At 30.4% G+C, this 15254-nt stretch overlaps 1 long non-coding RNA gene across 1 annotated transcript; it reads right to left on the bottom strand.

Moving 5' to 3' along the window:
- Positions 1-351: 351 nt before the first annotated feature.
- Positions 352-12169, bottom strand: LOC134718842 (uncharacterized). The gene is made up of 3 exons (XR_010107460.1): positions 12037-12169; positions 1525-1548; positions 352-375 (listed from the first exon to the last, which is right to left on the bottom strand). It is a non-coding gene; the product is annotated as an uncharacterized LOC134718842 (long non-coding RNA).
- Positions 12170-15254: the final 3085 nt, after the last annotated feature.

The following is a 15254-nucleotide window of genomic DNA, read 5'->3' as shown; positions in this document are numbered from 1 at the left end:
CTTACCGGAAAAGGTCCAGTGTAAAGTTATTAAAATAGAAAAACCAACGGTCAAATCTATATTAAAAAATCAAGAAAAGAGAAAATCGTATGCACCACATCAACAACCGACAACCAATGAACAAGAACAGTTGTAAACAAATGCAGCGGTTTTAACCGTTTCAATTAGTACCCGCCTTCACCCTAATTAGTTTAATCAAGAGTGTAACACCACGACATAGAATGACACACAATACAATATTAATTTATATGGTTGAACTCAAAATGTTTTGAAAATGAATTGATAAATCCAGTTCATGTTACTAGAATCTTTGCAGTATCAGACTTATGGGGTTTTTAAATCAATACATACCTGGTGGGTCATAAGGAGATGGTGCTGTAAGGATGATAATAATCGAAATAAAAATCAGAATCATAATCATGATAATAATTATCAAAATCAAAATAATAAACATAATCATGATAATAACAAAAGTTAATAAAATCAATAATAATAGTAATCAAAACAATGAAAATACCAACTATCATTTAGCGTATAAATAAATATGTACGTTTATTTATTTAATATTGTTAAATAGAGACGGAGGAAAAGAATTGAGTTTAAGGATGATGCTCCTCTTTTATTGTTATTTTTTATACGTATACTCGGGATCATCTGGTCTTACCGGTATAGGACATTTACACATCTGATTCACTGACCCATTCTTATTTTTATTGTTATATTTAAGTATATAAAGCCATTTTTGAAAACCTTAGAAAATCTTGGGGTGTGCACGGATTTGGAAGACAAAAATACTAACATTAAACGAAATAATATTCTAGAGAGAATAATACGCTACCGATCGGCATATATAAAACCTATCATATCTATATCAATAGCAAAGTACAAACCCCTGTATTTTTTTTATTTTTTTTTGTTCTTTAAGGTATATTGTATAAATTTATAACTGTCTTTTTTAAAGCTTGTTATTTCTTAACAGAGTAGCGAACATACTTGCTCACTCCATTTAAATGTAAAAATAAGTTACGAATAAACTTACAGTACCACCGATACCAGGGTTAAATTCTATACACCGGACGCGAGTTTTTGTCTTTAAAAGAGCCAACAGAGATGCGTTTGTGTACTTTTTTTTTTGCTTTTATCCATGGCGTTGTCAGTTTATTTTCAATTAATGAGTTCTAATGTCTCTGTTATCCTTAGCCTCACTTTTACGTGAATGTTATGCTGCCTTTCGGGGCCCCTAATTTAACACTTTACTATACTTATTAGCATTCATATTATCGTAGTTGCCGAATATGCTTTGAACACTAGGTAAATAACAAAATGATTGATTCGAGAGAAAAAAAAATGTTTGAATGAACTGTGGATGTATTGAATATATACCACAATTTTAGAAATATTAAGATATTGTGGTGAAAATTAATAATCAATCGTTTCCACACATGTATAAAATGTTATTTCAATTCTTGTGTCTAGATTCTTAGCAGCTATTGCCCTCATCCAGTTATCAAGACAATTACATACCTGCTTTATATGGCATTACACCGTCTGTAATAAGAAAACATAATAATTATGAGTATTTCATAAAGATAAGTCTATCCCTTTTTCATAACATTTTAAGAAAGAGGTGGAAAACCCAACTTGTATATGTAATAATTTAATGCAAAAGCAAACTGATAAGTAAACGCTATGGCAAAAATGAACCAAGATCACCAATAGAAACAGTCTACAAAAGCACCAAAGAAAACTAAATGTTTGAGCAAAATGAATTCCGATGAAACCTGATGGTTCATTAGACCAGAAAGCAGATCCTGTATCACATGCGACTACGAACATAAATTTCCAAGAGAGTCCACAGGTTTGCTATCAAAATTATAAGAACTCAAGAAGAAACTTAATAAAAACTTGACAAAAAACATATTTTATAAAAAATGCAAGAGTATCTATCAGGGATTGGGTAATCGTAATCTATTATTGTAATCGATTGCAATTGATTACATTTTTTTAAGTAATCGACAGCAATCTATAATCGAAGACATTCTCGATTACATGTAATCGTAATTTAATCAATTACAGCAAAAAATTGGATGTAATCATCGATTACATTTCGATTACATTTCGATTACTTTTGTAAAATAGTTTGATGAAAAACAACATATTTCAGAAGAAAATATGTATGCTATCACTTTGAAGTACAGATACAATATTATGCATCAACAATACTTGAGAGTTAGGCAACTGCTTTATTTCTATCTTTTGTTTCAAGCTGCTGCATTATGAGCAACCAGATCCCCTACCTAAATTTACTTTATATCTAGCTTTTAAAAACAAATGGTGCTTGTCAATAATCCAAGAGCTTTAATATTAAAATGATAAAATATATACAATAAAATAGATCTTAAATAAGAAATGTGTCTGTCTTTCGTTAAGTTCTGTACTATGTCACATTTTTAAAAGTAGTAAGTTTATTTGTATTATATTTCCTGAAAACATCATTTTTAATCAGAGTTGAAATTAAAGCTTAGAATAGATAATCAGTTGATTTCTTAAATGTTATGATATACATGTACATGATGTATATAAATTGAATTAAAAAAGAATAAAAATCCTTTTAACATTAATGAACCAATGGCAATGCATTGCAATTCTTTTTAGAAATAGATACATGTATCCCTTTGACACTTTAAATTTATTTTGTTTATAATTTGAATGGATAAGTCAACAAATCTTAACAACATTCTTGCCTTTCCTAATAAAATGATCAAAGCATTCTAATCAATAATAAACATAGCTTGTTTTTATTTCAATTATCTTATTTCTAATTAAGAAGGAAATTTACAGTATTTAACCCCAGGTAATAAATTGTACTCCAGTGGCAGTTAAATAATCTGTAATTATGGTGGTTATCCAAACAAAAGGTTTAAATTATGCATGTCATTATTAAAAAATAATTTGATCTTAAAAATTAGCTGAACTAATCAATTATTCTACTTTTCTAATATTTCCTTAAACATTATAATTTTAAAACTATGCTAAAATATTTTTTTTTAAAGAGTAAAAACAAAAAAGCTAACTGAAGTCAGTAAGAAAGCAAAATTATTGAAAAACAATTAGTTATGAATAAGTGATTGTTGCAATGCGATGATATCTTTCATTTATGTTGAAAGTAAAAATTTCAAGATTTTTTAAATATTTCTAATCTTCATTAAGAGATTTGATCTAAAAAAAAAAAAACAGCTATTATCTTATAATTTATAAAACAACGCTTTAAATGATGCATTTGGTAAAGTTCTTAATTTCCACTATACAAATATTGAGCATTATAATTGTGTTTATTCATGTTATTGTGTTGGTGAAATGTTGAGCATGTAATTGACAGTAATCGAAAAGTAATGTAATTACTTTTGATAAAGTAATCGATTGTAATCGATTACATACTAACATTTGAGTAATCGATTGCACAAACATCCTTCATGTAATCGAATATTAATCGATTACATTTGTAAGTAATCGTGCCCATCCCTGGTATCTATGATTTTTCTGGAATTATTGATATACAAGTATTTGAAATCCAGGTGATTACAAGGATTGCAACAATTGAAGAGCTACATGACTAAATAGGACCTTAAACAAATAGGCAAATCCATATAAGGTCAAAATAATCTGATTGGTATGATATGAAGCGTTAGTTTGTGTAGTTTCTAAATTAAAAAAAGTTCTGATAGAAACCGTTTGCCCTTATCATTGCACCGCACATCATAGGTATTCCAATGGAAATTGAATTGTCTAATCTTTACTTATTTTGACCTTCAAATGGTTATACGATAAGCACTAACACTTTCAGAGAATTTCGTTTTTTAATCTGTCATTACTGGTATATACCACTTGATCACCTTCATACTTGACTACGTATTGCATTCAATGCAGATGTTCATTGAAATCAGTCAACAACCCACTCCTTAAAGCTGAGGCGTTGTATTCACCATCTCATTAAAGCTGATGTGTTGTATTTACCACCTTATAAAGTGCATGTTTCTATATAAGAAAACTGACGAATTACATGTTCTTCTTGTTAATACACACATCTAGTTCAGATAACCACGCATGCACCGATCGTTTTGTTTGCCTATGGACATTTCATTCTATTATCTCTTGACCATCTAGTTGAATTTAATACCGCCAATATACAAACATATACTAGAAGAGAGAAATAATGACTTTCCCTCCATAATAAAATTTAAAATAACAGACGAAAATTCAAAACGAAAAGTTCTATTCAGAGCAAAGGCTCATACACACCAAACGAATGAATAACAACTGTCATACTCCTGAATTAATAAGTGTTCACAGAGATGATTTACAGGTTGTATATGCTAATTTTCGCTTTTCGACCTACAAACGGGTGTAATATCTGGTGCCCCAGAAGAGTATGCTGATCAACATGCAACTATAAACATTCCAAGAAAGTGCACGTGTTTTATGGTTAAACTTAATTTGGACATTGGCACTCACACCACATATTCCTATATCTATTAGCCATGTAATAAGGAAGATGAATAAAACTTATTCAACGTTTTTTTAAAATTTATTATGACTTCGATATTGTGTTCAATGAATTGGAATCATACTGTATGTTTTTATCATTTGTTAAAGCACTTGATTTTTCTACAATGAAATAATCAAATGAGAAGCAGTAGACAATCCAAACTTCCAGGGTAATCCATACGACATAAAAATATCAACATCTCCAGGACAATTTAGAATTTGAAAATATATATTTTAAGAAAGGTAAAGCATGCAAATACTGATTTGTCCAAAAAATAATAAAAAAAGAAACTGATTTGCAATCATGTGCATATACATTAACATGTACTAATCATGATTTTAAGTTCATATTGAAAAGAAGATGTGGTATGATTGCCAATGAGACAACTATCCACAAGAGACCAAAATGACACAGACATTAACAACTATAGTTGAACGGTCTTCCTTTAACAATGAACAAAGCCCATACCGCATAGTCAGATATAAAAGGCCCCAATATGACCAGGTAAAACAATTGAAACGAGAAAACTAACGCATGTATCTTGAACCTATTGTGTATATCTGTGTATATTTTGATATCCGGGATTTCATGTATGTGTGTTAAGATTGTCTCCACACGAGGAGATCGTTTTGAACATATATAGCCTTAAAGACCATTCCAAAAAATAACTGTTTCTATATTTTTTTGTAAAACATAACGTACACATCAGGCAGTAAAACATGTGTGTACATTGTGGTAAGATGAGGGAACTGTTTAAAATTTTCTTTTTTTGAAACTACATGTAGAAATAGTTTACTGACTTTTAAACAAATGTCTGGATTGTAATTGTGTTTGCCAGAAGAGAGTTATGTCTACGATGCTGGAATAAAAATATTTAAAAGACCAAACATAAAGAACGAAGAAGAAAGAATTGAGGATCACAATTCCGAAAGATTTTTCAAATTGCAGATAAGGTTAACTTTTCCTTTGATATACTAGTATTGAAGGATTTTTCATTGTTTTAAATCATGTTTTTATTTTTCTCATTTAGACATTTTTTCTAGAGACTGCATCATTTTTTTTCATCTTCTTTGTTCTGGTTAGAATGGAAGAAATATTATCTAAAATTTTAACAATACACATACGAATGTCATTTAGGGTGGTACCAAACACTGCAGGGAGATAATTATGTACAAATCTGCAAAACATTTTAAACACGTTGTTTTGTTTAGGAAATATAAAGCTCCTAAATGATAAAACAAGTATAGGTTGAACTGCTATATAACGGTTGAAAATGAAGAGGTTAGTTCATTTTTTCAATCTTTTTCAATTTTTGTCAAAGGGGTCAAAGTAAACATTTTGTCAAAGTTTTATGGAAATTAAACGAGTCAAATTTATATTTGTCAAGGTGTTTGGTACCACCTAAAATATTTATAACCTTTTTGTGTTTAATCACTCATAATAAAACATGTACAAACATTGTGTGTGCATGTCATGAGTTTGCCAATAATGAATCCTCCGTTATAAACGGAAGTATCAAAATTTTTTCCTCATTTTAATAAAAGAAGAAAAAAAAGGCGCGTTCAATCTCAACCTTTTCAATCTTTAATAACATGTTCTAAATAAACAATACCCGGTGTATACAAATAGTCCAACAACAGGTACATGACAACGTATTGAATTTAGTTTAGATTTTCATAATAATCAATGAACAACCCTAAAGCAGAGGTGTTTTTTTCATCACCTTTTACACTGAACATATATATATCTAGAAAGCTGACGAAGCAATTGTTTCTAGTGTTAAGGTAAACATCCACAATTAGATCTGTTTATATATCCCCATCCATGTTCATGAATACGGAATGTTTGCGTAAAAGTGACCACGCATGTTTTAAGTGTCGTCCTAATTTATAGACAAGTCCAGGCAATGTTTCGTTCATTCAGTTGCATTCAATACAGAAAATGTACAAACATGTCCTAACATAGGGCAATTTCTGATTCTTTTTCGATATAATATTCATGGATTTTGTTTACATGTAGTATTCAGACATCTCGCAATAAAGAAGTACGTAATGTAGAATTCATTTATTATCTCAGGCGACCAAAAAAATCAAGGCAACAGTTGAAAATGGCGAAATGAGAAACAGTTTTCTCCAACCGCTATTTAGAAAGATAAAGACTAGATAAAAACTGATACCGTTCAATTTTAAAAAGTTTGACTCCATTATATGTATTGGGTTTGTGTTCCTACAAATGCAGTCTGAATAACAATATCTTAAAGACTATTCAGGGTTTTTTTCTCCATCTTAATGACAAGTGGCAATAAAATGTTCAACTGTGCATCAAATTTTAAAAATAAATTGGGGAGCCAACTCTTACAAATGTATGATTAACTCAATAACGTTGACATAACTTGTCATATTGACAACCCTGTTGTGTTTCCATATCCAGAATTATCATCGTTAGTTAAATAAAGACCCGGAGCCTCAATTTAAAAAAGAGCTACATATCACCTACTCAATATATAAAAAGTTTAAAGGCGTTATTTAAAAAAAATTGTAACAGAACCCAAGGGTCACTCTTTATAAATTAAGTGTTGAAGTGTTCCCCTTCAACATCAAGAAGCAGCACCAGGGAAAAAAATGCTATTTTAATTTATTTTATTATATTTTTTTGAATTGGCAGTGTATACATCTGCGTGATAAACATTATTTAGTAACCAATCAAAAATATTGTGTTTGAGTATACTTTCATTAATAAACGACTAACTTAAGGTGGTACCTAACACCTCAGGGAGATAACTCTGTAAAATCAGCTAAATGTTTAATAACGTCGTGTTGTTAAGGAAATATCAAGCTTCTCAATGGTCAAAATTAGTGTTTGTTAAACTGCTATATAACAAATGTAATTTTTCTGATAAATTGTTTGGTTCAAATTTTTTGATTTTTTTTAAATTTTTGTCAAAGGGTCAAAAGTAAATACTAATGTATGTAAATATTTTATGAAAATAAAACGAGCCAAATTAATTTTAGTGAAGGTGTTGGATACCACCTTAAAGTGAGATCTTGTTTTCATCACCTCAATAAATGTGAGATGTTGTTTTTATCACCCTTTTTCGCGAAAATGAATCTATATTAAGAAAACTAACGAAGCACTTACATGTTTTCCTGATGGTGAAATTAAAATTATAATTTAGAGTTGTTTATTTGATCAAATACAGAACTAGTTTATGTTTACTGAAAATATTGAATAAGGATGACAGCAAATTACTTCAAGTGTTGCGCTTGTGTATGTATAACTCATTGTAACTCCACTCAGTTGCACTAATCAGAGAAAATGAACGCAAATGCATTGAAATAAGGCAATCACTACTTATCTCCCGAAATGATTTTATTTACCTGTGATGTATTGTCATTCTGGCTTCTGGCAATAAAGAAGTATGAAATGTATATTTCAACGCATTGACTAAAGAGACAAATGTATGTGGCGAAATGACAAACATCTTTCTACAAAACGCTATTTTAGAAAAGAAAAAAAAAGCTGAACAACTGAGCACGCGGCCGATATAACTTATGCTTTTTACATCAACAGAGTAACTACTGATTCAATCCGGCTTCAAATCATTTGAATACATTATAATTAACGCGTTTGAGTTCCTACAAATTCAGTTTAATTCGCACTTTTTTTATAATAGACTATTTAGGGTTTTTTCGAAGGATGACAATGGATAGAATAACTGCAACGTTTTTTGTCTTGTTAATACATTGTACAGTAAGACAAAATTGTTTTACATGTTTGCTCTAAAAGATTGTATGAAATTGACTTCTACACAATTATTAGTGATCTCAATTGTTATCTCCTTTACACCTTGTCAATCTTTGTAAGTTCAACGATTTGTGTATTTGTCAGTATAAATTGTTTAAAACAGCATGTGTTGATGCTATTGTTCCCATCTGTGAACTGTAATACAAGTAACTTTGTGACAATTATCCGGGTTAAATTCTCATCATTCATGCGAAAAATAAACGCTTAGCAATTTTACAGATGAAAAGAGAGGGAAACAACATGATTAATGTGAAATAAACTGTTTTATATTAAATAAATATTTCTGCATTACCCTTTGATGTCAAATTTATATACAAGCTTATGTTTTGAACATTTGGAAAAATGTCGATAGTCAATGATTACACGTTTAAGAAATAATGCATGCATATGTTAATATATAATCACGTTGTTTTTGTAGATATAATAAGTTCTATTGTAGTGGTAATGATATTTGTCATAGTTGCTTTTGAATTATCATATTTTTGTCATTATGCAAACATTTCAATTTTTTTATTATACATATGTTTTCATATTAAACAAACCGTTATACAACCGAATAATCGTAAATCCTTTATACATTAAAAACAAATCAGTCGTTAATAAATCCGTTTTTATCTAATTTACCTGATGCAAAGTCATAATATTTTGATTGTAAATATAAAACAAAATTTTTAGGTGAATATTTGATTTCCTATTAATGAACACATTTTATTGTATTTACATTACATTGTATGTCACAACTCGAATTTATTCAGATTGTTGACTTAGCATATTATCAACTAACTATGTGTTTCCGGATTTTGTTCAACAATTTTATTTAACATGAGTAGCAACACATGGTATATTATATCTGTAAATTATTGTTCATGTTGCATGTTGTAATGAAACAATCAGGATATTGTTTTCGATAAAAAAAAAAAAAAAAAAAAAAAAAGTCGTTGTATTGTATCAAAGATTATTAATAGCCCATTTCTTTTCTTAATGTTTAAAAAAAAAAATGATTATACCACATCTCAGAATTTTTCCATGTTGACTTCTTACTTTTGTTCACCGTTTACTGATTAAAACGACATATAGGAAATTGAGAGATTTGGACATTGAATAAATTTTATAATTTAAAAACCGATAGAATGGAAAGTGCTGCAAGAATTACTCATAAACTTTCGTGTTGTATTTAATTCCTCTGATCGTCTAAATGATACAATGGTATTGCTCTATTGGAAAAGCAAAAAAAAAATTAAAAAAAAAATTATTCCAGCCAATACAATACTGAAATAAATTCAGATATTTAATTTCATCCTTGCATTCACCTGTTGTATTTAATTGTATTGCTTTGAGTAAGTTAATCTTGATGGCGAAATGGTCTAGGTAGTTCATATATTGTAAAACTATCAACACTGAATTTGTCAGTTCATACCCCCACGTGACAGTTGCATTCGACATCAATATTAATTGACTAGGATTTTCATGCCGAAGTTCGGTGGTGCTTTCTTTGCACTCATACTTCCTCAAACAATAAAAACTTAACGATATTGTCAATTTCGACGAGGAGTTGGATGTTTAAGGTTTTTTTTTCATTCTGTACTGTCCAATATAATTGATGAACGCTGATATTTACACAGAGAGCAAACCTGCATGAGGGAGTAACATCAACTTGACAACAATTTGAGTACTCGTATGAAATAATTCTAAATATCATAAGACATACAACTTTTAATCATCAGTAGTTGAGGATGTGCATTTCTTCATGCACACGTGTGTTTGTTGCTTCAAATGTCTTGCATGTTGTACAAAACTTGCAAAAGTTTCAGACCCACTCGTTTATATTTAGATGTAAGCTTTACCCAAAAGATATTAAATGTTTTTTACAAAGATAAAATTGTGTGAAAAATATATATTCGGAAGGTACATGGCTGATTTTTTTTATCATGACATTCAAGTAGTTGTAAACTGCCTATTAAGATCAGATATGGCAATGTTAAGATGTTCAGGAAGTCACTTATAACTTAGTGATCCGTATACACTAAAGTGTACAGATTATTCAAAATGCTCATTTATCAATTACATTAATTCAATTTTGAAAGACTTAAATAATGAACTATCTTTTCAATTTAGGGAGTTTGATGTATCTTATCGCACCTTCTTATTTAAAAGAAAAAGAAAAAGGAAAAAGACTCAGCGGAAAATTTTAAAATCAATTACCCAACGGAAATTTTAATACGTGTAAGAATAATAAGAACCAAAGGAGAAGAAGAAAAAAGTCATGCGTTAAATTATAGGAAAGTCGATCCTGTTTGACTTATTTACACAATCTAAGTATTTATAACTAACAAAGGCGACGCTGAATGTACTCGCCTTACTTCCGCTTTTGTAGATGCTTTAGCAGTCGATTCAAGACAAAACAATGAGCTGAACTCAATTATTTAAATAACCTTTCAAATATATCCATCTGTTGAACTCACAACTGTTCAAAAATGAAATTAAAATTGATAATGAAAATGTTGAAGGAGTCAAAGAAAACACAAACCCGACCTGAGAGCAGACAACAACCAAATGCCACAAAAGGTCTTCCACATAGCGAAAAAACACCACTTTAAGACAGAAATGTGTAATGCCGCCAAACAGACAGACTGGATGCTCTATACAGAAAGTTTTAGTGCGCAATACAGAAAGATTTAATGCGCTTTGCAGAGAGATTTGATATGCTATACACAAAGATTTAATGAGCTATACAGAGCGTTTTAGTGCTCTATACAGAATTATTTAATGAGCTATACAGAAAGTTTTAGTACGCTATACAGAACGTTTTAATGCGCTATACAGAAAGTTTTAATGCGCTATACAGAAATGATTTAATGAGCTATACAGAACGTTTTAGTGCGCTATACAGAATTATTTAATGAGCTATACAGAAAGTTTTAGTACGCTAAACAGAACGTTTAAGTGCGCTGTACAGAATGATTTAATGAGCTATACAGAACGTTTTAGTGCGCTATACAGAACGTTTGAGTGCGCTATACAGAATGATTTAATGAGCTATACAGAACGTTTTAGTGCGCTTTACATAATTATTTAATGAGCTATACAGAATGATTTAATGAGCTATACAAAAAGCTGTAATGCGCTATACAGAAAGTTCCAATGCGCTATACAGAAAGTGTTAATGCGCTATATAGAAAGTTTTAATGCGCTATACCAAATAATTTAATGAGCTATACAGAACGTTTTAGTGTAGTGAGTTATACAGAACGTTTAAGTGCGCTATACAGAATGATTTAATGAGGTACACAGAAAGTTTTAATGCGCTATACAGAAAGTTTCAATGCGCTATACAGAAATTGCTAATGCGCTATCTAGAAAGTTGTAATGCGCTATACAGAATGATTTAATGAGCTATACAGAAAGTTGTTATGCGCTACACAGAAAGATTTAATGTGCTATACAGAAAGATTATTGCGGTCATTGAAGATCATTGGCGTTGTTTTTAACATTAAGCTACACAGATCCAACACACAGTGGCTCAATACTATATGTACTCAAAAATTTGTAATCCTAACATAAATTGCTAAGACAATGACTGAGGTTAAATGGTCAAAATATTAAAAGGATCAAACTGGGGAAAACTGATACACAAATAATAATTTATCAACTTCAATATTTATAGAGTATATTTCAATTTAACTTACGATGTCCCATAGAGCTAGCATAATACACAAAACATAAAACAAACAATCCCGTCGTCACAATCCTGTCCATGGTCGAAGTCAAATGGTTTCCAGCAGAAGAATAGTTAAAATGAGTCGGTTAAATAGTATTGCCTTGCCCCTTTTACAGATAACGTCACGTGATGTTTAATATCTTATTATGGAGGATCAGGCAACAGTTGTTGTCATAATAAGGATTGTGTTTTGTAATATTTATTAAGTATGTAAACACGAGTTTTGCATGTTTTATTTGCTGTCCCTGATTATCTACAGTCAAACCTGATATTGTACAAACTTTTTTATTTACAGTTTTAAATCGAACTACGGCAACTTTCTGAAATCTGCAAGCTGTTTTTTTTATTTCAAATAATTAAGAAACGAACATTTTCATTTTAATTTCAAAATTTTTCAAACTGGACTACCGGAAGATTGAATGTACTTTTATAAAAGTAAGCAAATTATTAGGTTTTACTATAAAATATCTTCATTAGAGCAACCGAGGCATCTGCGTTCAATCACTAGAAAAGAATATTAAATTCTCAAATTAAAATATTATTATTTTGTTTGATATTAAAACGCAGTAGGCTGTGTGATTAACATAACACATACATTATGTACAGCATTTATATAAACAAATTAATAATTTCCGGAACATACATTCTTTGTTGCACTCAAACCTTCCACATATTGAAGGTCATGGGAGGTCATGTGTCAACAACAATCCCAGAAATGTACATTATTGTGTGTTTAAGTTTTATGACATAGTCTAAATAGACAACGTGGTAGATGTCAGCGTGCAAGCAACTGTTGAACTAAATGAGACCATGTATTTTCCAATCTGATTATTCGTTATCTATACATTATATTTTTGGAATGAATCGGGAGTTGTCGGTTTATGTGATCTTGTGTATTTTTGGTTATTGCTGATATTATAAAAGTAGGCAGAATGGACATATTGCAAATTAGATAACTATACACCAGAGTTCAAATCAAGTCACAATCATGATATCGATAAAAGTACGACTTAAAACAACGAGAACAATGCATACTGTACATCAAACTACATGTATATCTAGAATGCCGAACAAGACAAAACTAAAAGAATTCAAAAGAACAACTAACGGCATTATTCGTGCAATTTCAGCAAACTTAATTTAGGAAAACACATGTTAAAGACATGAACCAACTGAATGATTTTGGACAAACACATATATATTAGTTTTGAAGTATAAACAGCAGGCACTTGTCTCAGATAGTTTTTTTTCCCTATATACCTTACTACGACACTATGCTATATTAGGGTATGTAGTAAAAACATTCAGAGACAAGTGCCTGTGGTATAAACAAATGTTTGTGGGAGCTCAACCATCTTTGATTGGATATTCGCATAGGAAGATCCGGGGGGATTTGGTTGATGATATATGGCACTGAAGCAAGACCTTAACCCCTACCATTTAGGTCAATCAGCGGGTCCCCTTAACTAAAAGTTCTAGATCAGCCACTGTGATATATTTCCAAAGTCACTTTTAATTCCCATTTAATGTTTTGATACGGTTTTAATTATTGACAGTGTTTTTGTAACTTGTCTTTTGAGGACTGTTCGTTGACCTCTAAATGCATTTTGTGTGTTTCGGATGCTCTGTTTATGAAATATTTATTGAAAAGGAGATGTGGTATGACTGCCAATGCAACAACTATTCACTAAAGTTTAAATAGAGTGAATGGAAGCAATTATAGGCAACCGTAAGACATTCAACTATATTAAAAACCCATATTTTATTGTCGGAACAGGCACATAAAGAATGTGTTATGGTTAAACATGTTTGAATTTGCCAATCCTCTTCCGACAGACTATACAAATAAGTGAACGAATCACTTAAATGAGAATTAGCAATAATCCATAACCAACATATGGCAGGCTTCTTACTTTGGACAAACAGAAATACAATTTGGCGGATTTAAGCATGGTTGAAGGGACATCCGTGCTGGAACATTTAAACATAAAAACTGTCTATAAAAGTCCGTTGAAAATAACTTCACTCAACAGATTGAAACAAATCAAACATACACCCCATGCCTTTGTACTTCATGTGACCATCCCTTAGGCATCATAAGAAATAAAATAAACTGTTCCTCACACACGATTTAAACTCTCGACTTATGTAATTGAAATATATGTAAAGACAGATATGTGTTTCCGTAGATTGTAAAAATGATCTTATATTGCACCATACATTAGTTTAACTTAAAATCTAAGCATTTTTTTTTTTAAACTATTTTTGGACATAATTATTATCAAATGAGCGCCGTATTATTTGTTCATTTTAAGGTTTGAATTGATATAAAAAATGAAATAACATAGAGGTCTGTGTATTCTTTCAATTCTTTATTGGGTACACTTGTTTTGAAGAATATGTTCATTGTACGAAGTCAACTTAAACGAAAAGATTATGTCAGCATTGTGTGTCACATGTATGTGCGTTTTACCTTTTCTTTTGTTAATATGAAATCTCTGTTACAAAAGAAAGTAATCACTATTACCTTAATAAATCCAATTTCATAGGATTTTACATAACAATAATGTCAGAATTACATCAATAATATTTGCATTTTGGAATGCATTGTAAGTTGCGTAGGTTGCAGGAAATCCATTTATGTTCAGTATCTGAATTATAGTGGATGGTTAAAGAGAGCAAACTGCATTAAAGGCGAAATAGTTCCGGTACTAAATCACAGAGTTTTACTATTCTGTTTGACGCATTGCTAGTTTAAACTTTATTAGTTGCTGTTCCGCGACCATAAAACTTAGGCATACCGTCTTGGTACCCTTAATTTGATTACTGTGTGTCTTTACTCTGCTTTGGTGCTTTGTCTTTCTTTAAAAAGTAAGTTGTTGATAAATATATTAGCATGTATTGTCGTAACGTTATACTCTGTTTTAAATCGTAACTTCAATTGTATTACACACAAATGTTCCGGTCCATACGTAGTTTGGACCATATGCGTAAGATATTATGCGTACACGTACATACTCAAATTGTACGATCATATACTGATGAGTAAAGTTAGTTATATTGTTTGGTTTGTTTTGATTTGTCGTTTTGTGGCATTTTATAGCCGACTGGTGCGGTATACCACATAATTTTTTTGTATAAAAATGTGCATATAGTGTTATGAATTGTAAGTTTATAATGTATAAA

Source organism: Mytilus trossulus, chromosome 5, assembly GCF_036588685.1.
Source record: "Mytilus trossulus isolate FHL-02 chromosome 5, PNRI_Mtr1.1.1.hap1, whole genome shotgun sequence".
In the NCBI taxonomy this organism is placed as follows: Eukaryota; Metazoa; Mollusca; class Bivalvia; order Mytilida; family Mytilidae; genus Mytilus; species Mytilus trossulus.
The sequence above is the reverse complement of the archived record's forward strand: the minus strand, read 5'-3'. Positions and strand labels throughout refer to the sequence as shown.